Raw genomic sequence first — 13520 nt, forward strand, 5'->3', positions numbered from 1 at the left:
ATCATTTTTGTATGCATTCCAATACCTTTCACATACAGTACAAAAAGGCTCCACATCTTATATGGACACGCCTATACTGCAGGAAAATAAATGCAATTCCACACACACACATGCCCGTTACACAAACAGCACAAGGTGGGAAAGGCAGGGGGCCAGAGCACACAACAGTTTATCATCCTGTGACTCGGTGTATCAGAGGCGTGAAGGTGTGTCAGCAAACTGCTGGTGGAGGTAAAGGGAAAACGCATCGCTGCTGGAGCGGCTTATTCGGGTGTAACTTTTAAGAAGCGGGCCCGAGCGGTGCTTTCAAGTCGCAAAGAGGTTATTCTGTTTCAGTGCACGAGTCATTTGGCTTTAATGCTTTACCTGTGGCTCAGAGGATGAACTCTGGCACTGGCTCCGGCTGCAGTGCAACCTATTGACAGCCAGTGAGAGAGAGAGAGAGTAGAAAAAAGAGGGATGAGGCAGAGAGAAAGGGGGAGAAAAGTGTAAGAGAGAGTGTGTTGGTGAGTGACAGACACACAGAGAGTGAGAGAGGGATGCTGAGGCAAAAGAAAGGAGAGCTTTCTTCTCTTGTTTTTCTTTTGGGTTTGGTTCAAGATTCCCCACCGGGAGAGAAGCCTGATCTGAAGAGGCGACTGAGGCATCCCACATGTTTGCTTGTGTGAGTGTGTGTGTTTTCCAAAAAGAGAGAGGTTGATGGAGTCAGTTGGACACTGATTGGAGCCAAAACCATCATCACAGCACACCGATTGTGCCCTGACAGTTGTTCAAGCCTCGTGCAAACAAACACACACATGCTACAAGCTGACACATCTGACACCGCCAGGCGGATCATCTACAGCGAGTGGGCCGTCTCATCCCACTCTGGAGCACCTTACTGACCAGTGACTTAATGTAACAAGCCAGGCCGCCATCTGTGCGTCCCACAACAGTTTTGCATCCATCCAGAGCTGTGGAACATTATCCCCGTCGACTCTCCAAATAAATACCCTGCCATAGCTTTCATCCATGTCAGCTGCCGAAACGATGATCCATGACAAATTAAACTCGTCCGAATTAAGCTGTCAGCCATTTTTCCAACTCATTCTCCATTTCACTCAAACACATTCCTTTGCTGCAAAGTTCTCGAGGCTGCATCGCAACAGATGTGTGTGTCTCTTTATGTAACCATTTTTCAGAGACACATCATTGTCGTTCCAGTGGCTGGTCCCTGTTGGACTGTGTCAATGTGCCTCCTTAAGCTGTGCAAATCAACACGAGTGGTCCGCAAATTATGAAATCGGAGCTCTGCAAACATGATTTGTTTCCGTAGTAATGCAAACGGACCTGAATCAACGTCATCCGCGTCTTCAAAAACCACTTAACTATCTGCAAACGTTCACAGTCCAATAACCTTTTTAAGAACCCTTTACTCACTTTAAGATGTGTAACTCCGGGCCTCCTGCACAAATTGAATAAATCGCTCCATGTCCATAGATACTATGGGTTTTTCTATTATTCATGTAAAATGATGTAGAGTAGTATTGCAATACGCTGACGGCATTATTCCATATATGGTCTCACAGCTACAGCTACATGTCAAGATGCAGAGGGATGATAGGCTTGTTTCCTCTGATTTGTTCATGGCTGACGGCTGTTTTCATTGTTGGTGAGCTTCAGTGTTTGAGCGTCCATGACTGCTGCTGTCAAGAGCTGTGAGTCCATTGTCCCAGATATCCAATGAGAGCCGCCAAGAGCGCTCAGAGTGGTCCCTCTTCATCTGTGCATTTTTTAAAGCGCTGATGCTTGTGTATAATATCAATTTGCTCATTTCTTAGTCTTCAGCTGCTTCTTCTGTGAATCACCTGCTTAATTCAAAAGCATGTCGGCAGAAATGGAACAGACATGTTGGTCGTGGTCACAGTTCAGCTCACATGTACCAAGGCCTCGACCGAACTAAACGTGACACACACACACATGTTAATCAACCTAAGGGAAACACAACATGTAAGCAAGTTGTTTGGGCAATCAAATTCACTTGGTGGCCACTCAAGGGTCGTTCATCTTGCTTGAAAGTAAATGTGACGGCATCATTTTCAACGGGACAATAGCTGTATCTGTCTCACTCCTGCTTCATCCAGATTCCCCGTCAGGCTGCTGTGAGAGACAAATCCAACACAGCAGGTGTCTGACAAGACAATCTATGCCCTGTCATTGTCAGCCAGGTTAATATATACTGCATATCTAATTGGGCTGGGACGATACACCTATCTCCCGATTCGATAGTATCGCGATACTTGGGTGACAATTCGATATGTATTGCTATTTTTAAGTATTGCGATTCGATATTACGATTTTTGTTAACTTTTTTTAACACTAGACTATAGGAAAAAGTTAAATCTTACGCTTCTAGGGACTTTTACTTGGGAAAACATCTAAATCGATACAGTAAAAATATTTGATTTTCCTGAGGTCAAATATTTCAGTCATTGTCAGGCATCATTTTTGCTTTTCCTGGTAATGTGTGAAACCCAAAGTGTTTCCATACTTTACTATATGTGTAGTGTGTACCACTTTGGATTTAAAATGTAAGGGTGCAGGTCGTATCCACGTGGACCGTCCGACGTTTTCTACTTTCTAGTTTTGGTTAGCTGTTGCCGGCTGCGGTTTGTTTTGGTTGACGGATACCGAACGGCTATGACGATATGCGATACATAGGTGAATCGATTATTTTTCCCACCCCTAATATCTAACTTGCTTGACTACAACTGATCAGTACTACTTGAAGTAAATGTACTGCATCTTAATAGAGGATAACTGATAATGTCAATGTCTGTGTGAATACAGTATGTGCAGGGCTTGAAATTAACAGGCACCAACCCGCAAAATGTGTCAGTTGCTGGCTTTAATCCTGATACTACTGCAAATGGCACAATTGCAATGATCAGTGCAAAGTGCTCAGTCATGTGTGCAAAGCCAATGGCAGTATCGGTGGTCCCAGCTTCCATTTGAATTTGACTTAATTAGGAACTATGCTTCATGAGTGTGGAACATGGATCGAAATTCACGGCACTTCACTTCACGGAGCTGTGACACTTAGGGTGGTCCTATGCGTCTGGCCCCTTGATTATGCCTCAGTAATGCAATAGCTATGTTTCTCCTATGCATGTGAACACGAAGGCAGCACAACAAGCACTTGCATTAAGTGGGAAGACGCACAGCTCTGTGATATAGTGTCCTTCGAGATGGTGGGGATTCAGTGTCCTGGCTCAATGACACTCCAGGGAGACAGATAATTGCTTTCACTCTGACTCGAACCAGGGCTTCCCTTTGGCTGCCTTATACATATACATAGAATCGGCAGATGTATGTAGGGATGCACCGATCCAACTTTTTCAGTTCCGATACTGATAGCGATACCTGGGCTTTGGGTATCTGCCGATACCGAGTACCGATTCGATACCAGTATTTGATTAATAAACTGCATGCCTCACTGTGTTGAAGTGACTGGGATCATTCTTCATTCATTGCTTTCCTAACTTTGTAAAACTATATATTCATTTTGTGAATTATTTATTACTAAAATAATATATCGTAGACCAGCAACTTCTTAAAAACATCTTCAAAATTAACAGAAATTACAATTCAGGTATAAACCTTTGAGGCAACAAATTGGTCAAAACTTAAACAGGAATCAAAATTCCAGTATATAATGTATATAGGACATAAACATAGAATCGAATTGAATAGATTGGCCCCATTGTCACCGATCCTGTCAGTATTGGCGCGATATCCGATCCGGTATCCGTATCGCTGCATCCCTAGTTGTATCATACACAATGCAGGATGCATGCAGGGGGAAGCCCCATTGAAATCAAGGCCTGTAATTCTAATTAATGAGCACCACTTGGGAAGGATGGACGAGCCACAGGAACCGATGGGGGGTTCATTATTATGTCCAAAAGATGTCTGTTACTGTCTGAAAACTGGAGATCCCTCATTCAATTACTACACAGGGAGCCCTGATTCCTCAGCTTAGTGGCATTAGTGACACAGTTGTTCAAGCAAAACAATAGTAAAGCCATACCCTGGCTATAATTCCCATCAGATAGGTCCACCTGCACCTGCGAAAACACAGACTGCTGGAAGTTACTTTGGATTACGAGCATCTGTTCAAATAGCATAGGCCGATAGATGAAGAGCCTCTCTAACCGAGCCTACGCTGTCTCTGTCTGTTAGCAGCTTTTGGTGGGAGAGAGTCTGTCTGCAGTGCAGCAGTGGACATGAACATCCAAAGCATCTCCTCTAACCAGCTGCAGTGGCGCTGTGCTTCACCAAGCAGGCTGATTTACACCGGGGAGAGGGGGGGGGGGTCGAAAAACCCGGGAACCCAGGTTGTAAATCGTCACCAAGTCGCCACCCACAGTCGAACACCACCCAATACCTGATGAAGAGACGGCACTGTGCCCGCAGACGAGTGTTTCCCAAAAGTAGAGTGTGTGCTGCGTGACATCACAACCACAGTTAAGCTATGAGAGACATGTGTTGAAAGGGAAACACACGCACACACGACATGGAAACATGAGTGAACACACACACACACACACACACGCACTTTCTCCATGAGACTAAAAGCAATCCATTCACAAAACAACATACGAGCAGCCCACTCAGAGCTCAACCTTACATGAGAGTTTACATTAGACGCATACAACCGCCCACGCACCTGCACGCACGCGCTAACACGCACGCACTATAGTGTAGTGTGTGCTCCCTGAACAATGCTGTCATAGAATCTCCTTGTTATCATCTGTGCTGCACTGCACTCCACGCAGAGTACGTACACAGGGTTTCCCTCAAGAAAGAAAAAATAATAATGCTGCACTTTTTTTTGTACCCCAGCCCTCCCTCCCTCCCTCCACACTCAGAGAGACTCAAATACACATTAAGAGAAGCTGCCACCACTCCCCGACACCTAACATAGATGGGATTATGCAGGACAGTGTGTGGAGCATGCACAGTAAAAAGAGGGTAAACACAGCTAAATCCTGCCTCAATATTTAAAAAAAACGATTTCAAGTTGCTGCAGCAGATGAGAATTTATTGCAGAGCTCTTTGGCAAATATCATGGAAGCTCAGAGAGCCCAAGTGGTCTGTTATAAAGCACAGATTTGCACACAGATGCACACACTATGCCGTATGTTGACCATACCCTACCTGTTTACACACACAACTTCTGCCCAAATGTCATCTCCTCATGAGAACATGTCAACCCCCCCTCAGGGAGGGAAGATGCTCCTCTGTCACCCGCTACATCAAACGCAGAATAAAACACATGAAGCCAGAGAATGAACTTACCTGGCACAGAGTCTAAAAGCAGGAGGTGTCTAAGAGCACAAGCTTCTCTGTCACCCGGAGACAGCAGAACATAACACAGTCATATGTGCAAGAGATGTTGGATCAAACACTTCCTGAGCTCTTCCCCTTCTCTCTCGTCTATCCTACGACTTTTCCCTCACATTTGTCCAGACCCCTCTGACGATAAGCGGGGAGATGGGGAGTAAAGGTGGCAAAAGAACGAAAACGCAAGAAGGGTGGGAAAAATGATGCTCAGATCTCCTCAGCTGAGACGAGTTGCGAGTGCACCGTGAGGACCATCCACTGCAGCAGAGCAGAGCAGCGCGCAAGCGAGAGAGGGAGAGGAGAGGCAGGCGAAACAGGCATTTGCTGCTGCTGGTTCCAAAAGCATGGCTGGAGCGAAAACAGGGGAGTGGAGTCTGGATCCTGGATTCCTCCTTTACTGAGCCGAACAGATGGAGAGTTATGGGAGAGAATGGGCGAGAGACAGAGGAAAGCAACAGAGCAAGAGATAGTGAGAGGCTTATTATTATTGTTTTTTTTTTACATGGCACTGAGCAGACTCTTCCACTATCTCGGTGCCATTCCTCTCTTTTGCATGACACCTAATATTTTTCCCCTCCCTCACTCACTCTACTACTGCATGTTCGCCACCATTCGCCAGCTTCTTCCGTGTCCTTATCTACAGTGTCGCTGTGGATAAACTATTGAACTGACATCACATCAAGAGCCCTTTTCAAACGCGGAGAAGTCTTTTTTTCCCCTCCAGAATGACGCCATCATTAACACTGACAATGACTGTCTTATTCTTTTCTTTATCAATGTTCTCTTTCTTGTCTCAGTGCAAACAGAGCATACGTTTTCCACCAAATTTGAGGTGAAAGACATATTTTGAAAATGTGCTCATGTAAAAGAGGAAAAGCACGGTGAAGTTACATAACCGGCCACGCAGAGTATGAATACCAACACCGAGTGATATGCATATTCAAAGTGAATTTTAAAGGGAACATGCTCGAATAATGTGGCACCTATCAATCTCTCTTATGGGGCAAATGGGCCACCTGGCCTAAGTGCCTCTTGCTTGCTGCAACAAGGGAGCAGGCTTTTAGTTGGGAGTCCTTCGGCCCCGGCAGGGCTCAAGGTCGCTTGGCAGAGCTGCTTGCCGGCAGCCCAAATCCTTCAATGATTAACAGTGGCAGACAGGATGGAGCAGCTGTCAATCCAGATCTATAGTCTCGGCCAAGAGAGCCGGACCAGCCAACCGCCGCACACCGCATTCCAACGGTGCTCAACCAGGTAGAGCGGGGATTTATGAGCCCATTGAATAAATTCATTCCCCCCTTTCAACGGAAAGGCGGGTTCATGCATAATACTGATATTGTTCCCTGCCTCGGTCACGTACAAAAATTAAAGAGAACAGGGGATGAGACGGAGGATGGGAAGGGCTGTCTGGGTTTATAATGAGACTGTGCTTCTATCAGATGGGCTGATAGGATGATACCTGGTAGATTAATATTTGCACAGCACTGTTTTTTTATCTTTTGCTGTAAATCACTTGTCAACTCAGTTTTATTTAATTTTAATTTTAATCCATGCATTTGTATCCTCCAGACTTGATTATTGTAATGTATGGTCCTTTTCTCTCCCGGTCACTCCTTCAGTTAAAAAGAAATCAGTTGGCTTCAGAGCATTTCCCTATACCGTGCCCCTTATCTCTGGACTTCCATTACATGTTAAAGAAGCATGTTCAGTTGAACCTTCCTTTATTCACTTCATTACAGCCTACCCCTGAACTTCGTCGGGTCCATCACCCTTTTAACATCCCTTTAATACCGTTTTTATTGTGGTTGTTTTACTTTTAATGTTCATTATCTTATGTGTTTGCTGTGTGCTTTGTTCTATGTATTCTTTTTTAATTGTAAAGTGTATTGGGACCATGCTGCATAGTGACTTATTGTCTATACTTATTGTCTATACTTCTATCTGATTCACCTCCTTTTACACTGGGCATTTTTGAAAAGCACAACAGAAATAAATGCATTTTTACTATCAATATTACTGTTATTACAATTGATTGAAATTGCCCATGTAACACACAAGACATGCCATATCAAGGCCACGGTCTATGAGTCACAAACACCCCAAAATGACTTCTGTATTATCAGAATTTGATCCATTCGGTCCAAGTCTCTGAAAGCCTTTCATGCCATTCATGTGTGCAGGCAGCAGGCAGGAAGTCACCTCAGTCAGCCAGAGCAGGAATCTAATGCTTCTGCTCTATATGCCCAGAGATGAACAGAAAGTGATGATAGCCCGTCCTACACAACTTCATCACCAAAAGCAAGACGTGTGTTTTCTCACGCTAGCACTGGCAGCTAATGCTACCCCTAGTTGAGGGCTAAACAGTAGCTGCGTTCTGATCCACAGAGTGATCCCACTCCCTGCTCCCTGTTAAGTAGGGCTACACGATTATGGCCAAAATGATAATCACGATTAATTTGATCAGTATTGAGATCATGATTATTATCACTTTTATTTACAATTATCATCATTCATAGATTTCAGGGACAAAATATTTGTATTGCAATTTCACATTTAAATAAACAGAGGTGCTTTGACTTCCATGTTGTGCTACATTCCAAACATTAAAAACTCTAAATGTTGTCATTTTACTTTGTTATTGTCATCTTTTTTTGTTAAAAAAACATCACAAAATTCAAATGATTAGGAAATAAATTATTGTATTTTTATTTAAGTATTTGCTTTGATTAAAAAAAATCTTTGCCTTAGTAGTTTTAATTATATAATATAAGCTGCTTAGACCTAGTGTTAGAACGTTTAACAGGTCATACTTCTCTCTCTTATCTATTTTATATTGGTGTGAAAACATCTACTTCAAACAACTGTATTTATTCAAGTTTCTCACCAGTAACTACATTTTACAAGATTGCATTTGAACGAATCATGATAAGGTTATAATTTACATTCGCCCAAAGCTCATTTTACTGAGTAGAGCTTGAACGCACCATAATGAGCTCCGTGCTGTCAACAGACGAGCCGGTCACTGTGATTACTCTGAGCAGCATCATGGGAACGAATTACAATATAAGAAGCTGCTGATTAAGTTAGTTGTTCCAAATAATTTAAGGCTGTTCCATTATGGCTTATTTTCGACTTACTTTTGTGACAAATTGCAGTTTTAGGTCTCCTTCACCCACACTGAAGAACCTCCACACCGACGACATGTGTGTGTGTGTGTGACGTTACTGACTGCCTCTGTGTGCTGACGTAAAACCATTATGTGGCTACACGGCTATACGTGTGTCTGACTGGCAGAAAACTTGGATATATGACTATGAGGCTGCTGAAAACCATCCGGCTTCCATCAGCTGTTGATTGACGGTGCATTTTTAGCTGTTAGTTTAGGAAGCACTTGATTTATGCAGCAGAGTTTTCCATGAGTGGAGCATTTTAAACATCAATATCGCAGTCAATCATATTCATTTAATTGTGGGAAGCCAAAATCGTGATCGCGATTAATATTTCATTATTTGTGCAGCGCTACTGTTAAGGGAATGTCAGTTAAGGGAACTTCCCTCGTCAAAATTCCTCCACTCTGAGCACCCTACAATGTCACCATCGCAGACATCACTTCCTCCGTGCATTGGAAACCGAGCACTTTTACTGCAAATTCTCTACCTCATGTGAACCCGTCTCTTAGCTATCTTGTTGCTCCCGACATCAATCTGGCTTTTATCCTGCCCTTCTTCTTGATCTCTATTCCTCCTCCCTCCTTTTTTCTCAGGTATTATCAGTCCTCTGAGCTCTCCACGTCCTGAACGTACAATACCTCTACTCTCCTGTGTCGGGTGTTTCTCGGTCGGCTGGAAAAGCAGGCCTTCCTTTTTGTGTATAACAAATCCCATCTCACAAAAATATTCATTTCACGGGTCGCTGTCCCATACAAGCCAAGATCCACGCAGGGAAAGACATTAAGCGTTATTCCCTTCTCTATTCAAATTGGAAACAGCAAAGTGGGGCTGTGCCAAAGATATCGGCCTCCTGCTGAAAGCGGTTTGTCCTTGTAATGAGGTTGTGGCCACTGCTAACTATTCATTCTAGTCATTCACCAGCCGGCCTTATCATTGCTCTCGAATGACTTTGGCTTAACGACGTGCAAAGGAGACACGTCTCACTTGTCTTGTTGTGTTTTACTGATGTGTTCTCAACAGTGTGTCATCGTTCAGTGATACACATACCACACCCCGTGAGGTCCACTCACTGTTGAGTGTGATATGCATGGAGGAACAGGAGCTAAATTTAGAAAAACAATGGATCTTGTCTCCTTGTTCTTGTTTAACACAATCCACATCTTAATTGCCTCAACTACATCTCTTCAGTAAATTTACTCTGAGTGATATAGAGTGAAATTCTTATATTATTGTTATGATTCTTTAATTCTTCACCTGTCCTGGTCGACAATGCCAATAAACAAAAATGATTAGGTCTGAAGCAATCTAAAAAAAAGCGTAATTCTTTAAGTTATAATCCCTAAATGTTCATGAAATAAAACCCTGTTTGTGATACTATCCATGGTCGGCCATTTGTTCATTTACATCCTGTAATTACCTGTCAAAACATTGTTAGAGGCGGAGTCCGCCATTCCCGCATGGAATTGAAATTACTTCCCCTACACATGAAGGATTTACAAGAAACAATGCAGGCATGTAACCCATCGATACTGATGTCTATAATTTTAGCTCAGTGATATCAGCCTCATTGTTTATTGTTACAAAACACAGATTGGCTTTTATTGACTGATTAAGAAAAAATATAATTTCTCAATATATTAAGAGATACCAAAAACCTGAACTGATGTTCAAAGTTTTGTAGATTGGTGATGCTTTTAAAGTTTGACTCAAGTCTTTAGCTAAAAGTATGCTCCGCCACAATCTTTAGGGTTTAGTACACAATATTAAAAATGCTCTTTAATACTGTGTACTTAACATTTAAATTATTTAAATCAATCAATTTAAATCCATAACGGTGTGGGACTTGGGAGAGACGGATATATAAAAATAATGGTCAAAATTGATGCCTAAATACCCCGAAAGCCTGGATCTTCCCGTTATGCATCTCAGAAGCATATTTCATTAGATCCTCCCTGCCTGGTAAATGCACATCTTTCAAACCATACATCCTCAGTTTGTAATGCTGTTAAAAAAAATGTATTCTCCAAGCACGAGCTAAGATACCCGGGTGATGTCACTTGTATAATTTTCTCAAACCTGACAAAGCTCCTCCAGAGCCACAGGCTGTATAGTGCTCCCAGTGGCTCCTAAATTGACTTTGACATGTGAAATCAGTGGAGCGTCCCCTTAAGTAAGTTAGGGTTGTACTTGGAATCACCTCTCTCAATGTTGTTCATCAAGACAGTACCTAATACTTCTTCTATTGAGTGTCTCACATCTGAACTATGACCTATTTCCCTGTCAAACAGAAAAAAAAAACATCAGTAATGCAGTAATTAAAACCTAGATATTGTTTTTGCAGCAATGTCCACCACCCTGAAATAACCAAGCCCACACACATGCATTACTTTGGCACAGAGTACTGTATCAGTGGCAGCAGCGTGCGTTGCCTGCACAATGTCAAACCTGCTAAACTACTGTGACATTAAATGTATCCAAGAGGAAATATCTATCAGACAAATCAAATCCAGAGTTAATTTAATACTGCGTCTGTATTCCTGGCATATCTGGCTCTGCTTCCAGCTGGGATAATGGCTCCCCTAGTTTATCTGTCTGCTCTGATCTCATTTGCTGTTACTTTTTGTTTGTGCTTCGTGTAAATGGTGCGTGTTTGTGCGTTACATAACCCACTGCTAAACACTGCTGTAGTTGCTCAAGGTGATATCGTCAACAGTAGTCAAGGATTCAAGGATTTCTCACACCCCTCACAACCCGCTCATACGTCTACATTACAGTGCGGTGCATCGATCCACCTCTGAGCCAGTCATGCCACACTGGGGAATAAAGCAGCTACAGAGAGTTTGAATCATTTACAGCAGGTTTTTAAAGATACAGGAGCCTGTCGGTGGGCTGACGGCGTCCGGAGGGGTTTCGTCATATTCAACAACATCCTCAGGGTGTGAGAAGAGTGAAAACCACAAAGAGTAGCGCATAACCCACGTGCATTTTTCATGCTGTTCCCTCGCTCATATCTCCGGCTGCCTTGCGCGTTGACAGGGTCAACACACGGCTGGATGAATGACGACTGGTTAGGCCCTAAGAAAAACAATGTGCTGAGTAAGCCATGCCGTTTTGTTTGCAGTTTAGGAAAGCACAAGAAATGACTCTGAGCAGGTGATTACTTGGCTGAATTAAGCAGTGTGATGGATTTTCCCGAAGGTAATAACACACACAACTAAGACAAATGTGTGAGCGAAAGCCCTCTGACTGCAAGCGCATAATAAAGAGGTGAAGCACACATGCAAACTGACACACACACAGATGTACTGGTTTGATGTTACGAGGAAACCTTGTGGTGGAAACTAATGGCTCAGTGATTTGATAAAGCTGTTTTCATATTTCTTTATGCCTCTCAGTCTATCCTCTCTCCACAACAGTTCACTTAGTGCCATTGTTACAATTATTGTAGAGTTTGCTTCCGTCTTTTCAGTGTGTCAACCTTGGCGCTATTTTTCCTACTTCTGACAACTGACAGTTGTGTTTGGTCTGGTTCTGTAAAAACAAAAAGGTTTGACATTTCCAATTAAATTTCTCCACCTGTGGTCTCTGAGTTCCTTAAAGCTACTACTTGATTTGACATAAAGTGAGCTGAAGCTGAATAAAACCTAATTTTGTACCTCCATTTGACTGCAACTGTGACCATGATAAGCCCCGCCAATTTAATTATTCTAACTTTAAAGTTCCTTTCCTTTGTGGGCTCTCTTAAGAAGACTTTTATTTGACCAGATTTAGGGAATCCTAATGAGTAGAGTTTAACCTAACACTAGAAGCGGTATAAAAAAAAAAACATTGCAGCATAACGTCCATCTCACTCCGGACTGCTTGATCACATCCATCCTCGAGGCCTGCGTCTCGTGCAGTTTGTGATGAGCTTCGTAAATGATGTGTTTGCCTATTCAGAGTGCTGACTCAGCAGGCTGCTTTGTGGCAGTGGCCCAGTAGAAAGGAGACCTTCAGCACTTTGTCTCTGATTCATCTAAATCATTAGTTCTTTAAAACACTGTGCTGGAGGGCGAATGTTTACGGCCAGGAGACATCAAAGGTGTAAATCAGGGGTGGCGGTGGCGGCCCCTCCCCTGTGGCATCATCAAAAATATGATAAACGGTCAGCACATTCGGGAAAAGTTTCTCATTCGGCAGCCATTTCACCGCTGAGGTCACACCAGTTAATCTTCTGTGTAAAGAAGATGACAGGAAATTAAACAATAAATGCGAGCATGCAAGGCCTCATTATTCCACTGCTGATGTGTAGTTGTAGTTGCATTAGCTGTGTGTCGTCTTTCTCAACTCTACGGTTCAATGAAAATGCTTTCTTCAACTCATCTGCATGCACAGACTGAAGTATGACCAGCTGAGATTGCCCTATTGACCTCTAGGCTCGGCTTAAGGCAGCAATGGCAAAAGGTGACAGCAGCATGGAGGTCCCCGGGGACCGCTGGTACAATAAGCTTATAATTTGATGTTAAAAAAATGTACCCGAATTCACGAATATGTAGGATATTACTACTGACATTCATGTAATATTACGTCACAACGTCTGCTACATTAGCCATGTGTTTACTACGTGTTTATTTGCATAAAGCGCAGGGAAGTGAGATCGGATCACAAGTGGTCACTCAAGACGCATGTGGAGACACATTTTAATGCCAGGTACTTAAAGCTTTCCACTTGTGATCCGATCACTCAGGACGCATATTAATGTCGCTAGGTCTGAACAGGGCCACAGATTGAACCTGTATCTGATTTGAGTTTATTGCCTTGGCTTTTATTTTATCAGACATTGAAATGGACTTGACCGACCACACACTCTTCTGTTACTTGTTGGTGTCCAAGAGTGCAACTCTATCAGTTCAAAGGTTTCTGACAGTCAATACAAATACAAAAAAGGCAAGGCTACAAGGGTGATCTCTGGGTTTAAAGCACTGTTCA

At 43.0% G+C, this 13520-nt stretch overlaps 1 protein-coding gene across 7 annotated transcripts in view; it reads right to left on the reverse strand.

Annotated features, from left to right (window-relative positions):
* The window catches only part of dlgap2a (discs, large (Drosophila) homolog-associated protein 2a), a 204586-nt gene that overhangs the window by 137667 nt on the left and 53399 nt on the right, over nucleotides 1-13520 (reverse strand). For 2 of the 7 annotated variants that reach the window (XM_074660149.1, XM_074660150.1), the window contains exon 1: nucleotides 5341-7900. The exons of the other annotated variants lie outside the window; for them this stretch is intronic. The gene's annotated coding sequence lies outside the window, so the exon portion shown is untranslated. Of the gene's footprint in view, nucleotides 1-5340; nucleotides 7901-13520 lie in introns of those variants that run through there. 7 annotated transcript variants of the gene reach the window in all.

Source organism: Sebastes fasciatus, chromosome 15 (assembly GCF_043250625.1).
Source record: "Sebastes fasciatus isolate fSebFas1 chromosome 15, fSebFas1.pri, whole genome shotgun sequence".
NCBI classification, from domain to species: domain Eukaryota; kingdom Metazoa; phylum Chordata; class Actinopteri; order Perciformes; family Sebastidae; genus Sebastes; species Sebastes fasciatus.